Source organism: Genypterus blacodes, unplaced genomic scaffold, assembly GCF_046128005.1.
Source record: "Genypterus blacodes isolate CSIRO-AG114 ecotype Tasmania unplaced genomic scaffold, CSIRO-AGI_Gbla_v1 ptg000065l_1, whole genome shotgun sequence".
NCBI lineage: Eukaryota > Metazoa > Chordata > Actinopteri > Ophidiiformes > Ophidiidae > Genypterus > Genypterus blacodes.
Genome location: NW_027466877.1, coordinates 145,537 through 152,467, shown reverse-complemented (window position 1 = coordinate 152,467; position 6,931 = coordinate 145,537).

Here is a 6,931-nt window from a genome sequence, read left to right as displayed (position 1 = left end):
CTTTAGAGATTTTCTTTGCTTTTGAAGAGTGTGAGGGCCGGGCCGGGGTCAGGCTGGGCTGTGTGGGCCTGCACACATCGAGGTGCTCCGTGATTAAACCTGACTCCACTCCGCCTGACAAGATGGATTTTTATTAACCCCTCTCTTGACATCTCAGAGTGCTGCTCTGCTGATTTAATGTGATTTAATTTTTCGGAGGTTTTTCCTACAAAACACGTCTTTGTGCCAAAATCTTCACATTCTAACAGAGAACAAAACCAAATCAAGGGAATAACAGAGAATTGAAATTTGGATAGAAATCAATAACAACTGTTGCTTTTCCCGGCGGTGGTCGTGTTTAACTCCCCTCGCCCTCAGGAGCTGAATAAATGAATCTACTTTTATATGGACACAACAGGCCAAGCCATTATGCTGTGATTACCACAAACACACACACTCTCTCTCACACATACACAGAGAGAGTAATGTCTCCTGGGATATCATACTTCATGTTAGAGTGGTTTTTCCTTCCCAACATGCACCAGTCCTCGTCTCAACACTTCCACTCCTCAACTCCTCAACCCCAGAGGAGCTCTCAGCCGCAGAGCCTCCAGCCAACATCTGGGGTAGGAGGCAGGAGAGAGAGGGAGAGAGGGAGCAAAACAAAACAGAATGAAGAAGAAGAAGAAGAAGAAGAAGAAGAAGTAGTTGGCCGAGGCTCTGAGCTGTACAGAGACTCCAACGGGAAAACAGTGAGAAGGAGACCGAAGATGATGAAGGGATGAAGGAGAGAGTCTTTCTTTGTTTGGTTGTTGTGACTCCTGATGAAAGAGGGAACACACGTTGTTTCTTCCCGCTCCCGCCTCAGGATCAAGTGTCTGCGGCTGTAATGCCGCGCTCTGCGGCGCAGCAGGAGGGGAAACGCTCGGCTCGTTCTCAGCGTGGCGAGAAGGCCGAGCGTTAACAAAAACCCAGATGAAGGCCGGAGCGCCACCCGCCAGCCGAGCTGCTGCGGGGTTGGCGCCCTTGGGAGGCTCTCTTAAAAACAGCAGCCGTCAAAATATGCGGCTGCATAATTGGAGTATTAGATAAACTCAAAAGAAATGTGAGTTATGACGACCGCCTTGAAAGAGAGGCAATAAAAACCCTCCTCACAGTCAGAGAGCACAGTATAACGGGAGGAGGAGGAGGAGGAGGAGGAGGAAGAGGGGGAGGAGGAGGAGTGATATATCTCCTGCCCTCCCCGGCCCTGATTTTCCACAGTGATTGGAGGCCCTCTGCAAATGATGAGGGAGGCAGCTGTGAGAGTGCAGAGGCTCTGCAGGTTCACGGCAAAGTCAACACCGTCCAATCCCTCTAAACCCTCACACCGCTCACCGCAGAGCAGCATGCCAAAATAAAGCCAACCCTGTGTGTGTGTGTGTGTGTGTGTGTGCGTTTGTGCGGTTGTGTGCGTGTGTGTGTGTGTGTGTGTGTTTGTGTGTGTGTGTGTGTGTGTGTGTGTGTGTGTGTGTGTGAGAGTATTATGGGTCTGTGTGTGTACATCTGTGTGCAGAAGCATGCTCGCTCACTTCTGATCCGTGACTGTGGACGCTAGAGTGTGAGTGTGGAGAGTGTGTGTGTGAGTGTGTGTGTGTGTGTGTGTGCGTGCTCACTTTTTGATCTGCAGCTACTGGCTTTGTGTTTGTACGCACCTGTGGCTCCCAGGTTTCAGTGAGAACATCTCAAACCAGCCGAGGTTTAAATCCACTGGTGTTTCTTCGGGAGCAGACGGACAGACGGACTCTGGTTTCTTCAGGGTTGATCGTTTCTCTCCTAATAGACCAAACATCTGATAATATAAAGCTGATCGATTCCCAGAGCTCTTTGCACTTCTGACCTTATTCACACGATATCGTTGAAGTGAAACGTTGCCGACACGTGCGGTTGAACTTGTTGACTTTTCACGGACGTGCCAATGGAAACACAGCGACTGTAAACGTGTGGAGTTTCCTCTTCATCTGGCATCAGCAGCTTTAGCGCCTGGCTGAGCGCAGCAGGTGATTGAACTCGTAAAACTATTTGAGACATCGCAGCGGGGTGACCTCTGTCTTCAAGTCAAATTTATTTGTTTACCCCAAAATCACACAGAAGGCCTCCCAGCGTGGGCGCCCTGACCCGGGGAACCCTGAGGAAAAGCTCATTTCATCATATAAGGGATGGAGAGAGCGGGAAGGGAGGCTGGGATGGGAGTGACGGCTTTGAATTTATGGGCTCCGGTTATGATTCAGTGTTGGACGAGCTACAGAAACGGTCCAGACTCTGGCTCTGTATCACTGAGAGGCAGATCTGCAGAGGATATCTCTTTTAAGGCTCGTCCAGCTGGACGCTTATTCAAACGTATTCCCACCTTCTCCAGGGACCGTCTTTGTTTCTTCGGGGCGCCAGCGTTTTTGTGTCAGTTTAGTCAACATTCTGGGAAAGTTGTTTGTCATGCAGCCCTTTAACAGCCGAGCTCCGGGGTAGAGAGACGGAGCGGCGAGCGATCGTTTGGCTTTATAGCAACATACGGCGGAGTGTCATCTGCATAATGACAGATCGGCACTAAAACATCAACGGATATCAGCGGAGAGGACAAACAGCTCGTGTTTATCTATCTAACCTGAGATGACCTGCAGCACAACAACAACACAGATAAAAAGTTTGAAAGAAAAAATTTATAGAAAGGAAAATAAATCACTTTACCTCAAAAGAAGTAAAATAGAAGTTATAAATCACGAGAGAAAGTTTCTGCTCCGCTTCATTTCTAAGTCTGAGGGCTGCATTGTGTACTATTGTGTCTAAATCCAGTCCTTAAAATAACAGGAGAAGGAGTGCACACACACACACACGCACAGAGAGAGAGAGAGAGAGAGAGAGAGAGAGAGAGAGAAGGCGAGAAGGTCAGAGCTATAACTTGAGAAAAACCCCAGACGGCTGTGCTGAATGGTAATATGCTGCGATCCATTTCTGAGAGCAGCAGGCGGGTTTGTTTCTTCACTCCGGCAAATATGGCCCACGTAAATAAAAACAGCTTTAGTGACAGGGGACAGATTCCACTTTAATCATTTTCTCTCATGTTTACTGTGTCTTCAGGCAGGTGTGTGTGTGTTGAACATTGTCAGGGTCAGAACCTGAAACAGACTGGAGCTCCACCGGCCCGGGGAGTTCTGATGGGTTCTTCACCCTGTGTCATGATGGAAGTGTTTAACAGGAGGAGCAGCCGATGACAGGAAGGCAAGGCTTGTTTGTAGTGGAAATGCTAGTGTGTAGCTAGCTAGGAATGCTGGTCAGCTGTTGCCGTAGTGATAGAAAGTCGCTCAGCTCTGTGAGACGGCAGCGAACGGTCGATCCACTCGACTTCATGATCGATTATCAAGTTCAGCATTGCAAACCATGTGAGGTTAAGAAAGTATTCGACCAATCAGAAGAGAGAGTCACAGCTAACCGGTTTATTATTATGGGATTTGATCATCGTGGGTTACATACCATCAATGATCCCCTCCTGCCTGCAGCACCTCCAGCTCTGATCCAATCAACATGTGGACCACTCAGAGTGCAAGCTGCACTAGAGTGTGGGTAACCATAGTAACAATACTTGTGCTTCTTGCAACATTACCAGTTAACCCGCTGATTAAAATAACACATAATCACAGATAAAGACACAACAGCTCTGAAAATCAGCTCCCTCTCTCTCTCTCTCTCCTTCTCTCTCTCTCTCTCTCTCTCTCTCTCTCTCTCTCCGTCTCTCTCCTTCTCTCTCTCTCTCTCTCTCTCTCTCTCTCGTTCTCTCTCTCTCTCTCCCGCCTCATCTGTTGATCTTGTCTAACTTTTGTCTAATGTTTTGAAACACTTCAGACTCTCTCTCTCTCTCTCTCTCTCTCTCTCTCTCTCTCTCTCTCTCTCTCTCTCTCTCTCTCTCTCTCTCTCCTCACCCCTGATCTGCCTCCAGACTGCAGGAGGAGGCGGAGTGTTTGTGCGGCTCGGCGGTCTCTCTCCTCCACCAAAGCTTTGCGGCGTCTTCAGCGAGTCTTGGGATTGTAATACGGGTTGCAAATGGAGCCGTTGACCTCCATTCGGCGTGGGTCAGCGTGGAGAGCTCTCTGGACGCGCTCCGTGTAAACAGACAGACTCTGGGTTTGATTGGAGGCAAGCTGCCTCTCTCTCTAATCAGCTCTCCATTCTCTCCAGGGCCTCTGTTTCCAAGGCAGCAGAGTGCCGTTCACACACAGACACACACACACTGGCACACACACAAACACAGCAGATAATAATGTCAGTGTCTGCGAGGGACGGGGTGTCATCTCATGTTTTTATCTTTCTGTCTTTAAGATCGCGTTGTGCCGTCTCTCTCTTCCGTGCAGCGTTCGCCTCAGTGTGCACGCCGGGGCTGCAGGTTGTGTTTTTGGTGTGAGGGTTTCTTCATCAGATGGTTTGATGTGGCTTCATTCCCACAGATCTGCTCGGCTCTCTTTGTGTAGAAGGACACTGGATCATTAGTGTGTCCTTCTGAACACAGCCACAGTATTACACATCATTCTGCTTGTATCTCTCATGAATCTGGCAACCCGGCGCCAGCATCGGTTTCTGTGTTTCCCTCCAGCAACACAAATGTGGTGAAAACAAATTCAGCCATCCGTGACCATTTTTTCTGGCTATTTGTTGTCTCTGGAGGTTGATTACCTCCATTATCTGTCTGTTTGCCAGCAGCATGCCCAGAAATAAAGGATGGGTTTGGGAGGCTGAGGATGGAGGGAAGAGGCGACGCATGAGGACGACCTGATCCACACAATACTTCTCATTCTGTGTGTGTGTGTGTGCGTGTGTGTGTGTGTGTGTGTGTGTGTGTGTGCGTGTGTGTGTAGTCTAACACCGTCACAGCGCCAGGAGCTCATGTCACGGTTTCATCAGATCATTTTATCGGTTGATCCTCCCGTCATCAGACTCTCTAACACGTCGACCACGTCCGCGTCGCTTCAACGGCGTCTTTGTCTGCAACCACAAGAAACGCCCGCTGCGAACGAGCTGCAGCGCCTATTGTCTGTCCGTCACGCTGAAGGGGGAAGCAAAAAGCGGGAAAAGCCCGAGACGGTGAAACTCTGGAAACGCAGAGATGAAGCAACGACGAGCGAAGCCAACAGTTTGGTGTGAAGACGAGACGAGGCTTTATTAATCATTGATTTCTGAATGTGTGGAAACTCCTGGAAGCAGAAATGTAGAGAAGGACCCAAGATCCATCAAAGATTTATGAGAATCTATCAATCTATACATGTTCCTGCCCTCACTTCACCACCTGAACGCCTGGAAGTGCTAATGTGTCAAATGGCTTCTGTCTGATTTTACAGCTCGTTTTATAAGAGCAGCACCATGGAAACCAGCAGAATGTAATGTGCTGTTGTGTCCAGATTATTAGGGACGGCTGAGGTAATCCTGTTTGTAATGCAGCCACTGGAGTGACCTGCTGCTGCCTTTGTGTCCAGATTTAATGTAAACCTGTAAACTGACTGATTTACATTTAAGGGGGAGAAGACGGAAACGAGCGCAGGAGAAAAAGAGTTAGAACGGTTTGAGTATCGAGTTTTTGTTATTGTGGCCTCATTTGTGACCGGTGACACGGAACACCACGGCATGTTAAGATGTGTGTGTGTGTGTGTGTGTGTGTGTGTGTGTGTGTGTGTGTGTGTGTGTGTGAGAGAGAGAGAGAGAGACAGAGAGAGAGAGAGTACCTACATGTACCTAAACACACACACACACACACACCCATCACACACACCCATCACGGCCACTTATCTCTCCACCCTCAATCTTTCACGCTCCACAGCCGAGTCAGAGGTCTAATTATGCATTTGAGCGTGAGAGTTTAATTTGCACTTTTCATTTGGAGTGATTGGCACTCGCATAAGTTATGCTGAAGGCTGTTTAACTACAGGGGAGGAGGGAGGAGGGAGGAGGGAGGAGGGAGGAGGGAGGCAGGCGCCCGGCTGCGGCAGCACGCCGCACCCCCGCTGCCGCCAAAATGTGCATTCATGTCCCTGAAACCCTGAGTGTGTCAGTGTGTGTGTGTCTGTGTGTGTGTGTGTGTGTTGGAGTGGTGTGCCAGGTTGTCCTTTAACATATCCGTGTGGGTGTGAGCCACACGCTGTAATCACAGGTGATGGATTTGCTGGGATGTGCGTCGGCCTGGTAACTTCAAATCTGTTATCACAGCTCTGGGGGACGGAGATAGAATTCCCAGCATTCCTATTGTGAGGGCCAAGGCCTCCCTCCCCCCCGCTTGGGAATCAGCAGGTGAACTGGTGAGTTAAAGACACACACACTCACACACACACACACACACACACACACACTGTCCCGGTGCAAACAAAGACGAAAAGTCTCATTGAAATGCATGAATACGCAGTTTCTCTCAGACGGATCAGCAGGGAGAACTCCAAATGTACTCACACACACACACACACACACACACACACACACACACACACACACACACACACACACACACACACACACACACACAAACACACACGCACGCACACACACACACAGCGCCGCCTCAGCCCACCTGCACTTTCTGCTGGGCTTGGGCAGAAATGTGTGTGTGACCCTGGCAGCGCTGTGAGGGAGCCAGGCTTTTATCAAGATGGAGAACCGCAGCTTGCCAACCTAACGAGCCCCCGACCCACCTCCCCCCCCGCCCCCCCCCTTTCATCTACACCTCCTCTTCCTCTTCCTCTCTCATCCTCCTCTCCTTTCTTCTTTCTATTTCTTTACTTTTTTTCCCTTTCTGTCACCACCGACATGACTAATGACCTTTGTGTTGTAGCTGCTCTCTCTCTCTCTCTCTCTCTCTCTCTCTCTCTCCCTCCCTCCTTGCTAATCCTACAGTTTCCTTCCTCTCCTCCTCCACAGCTCCCCGTGTGGTTCAGGCACTTGA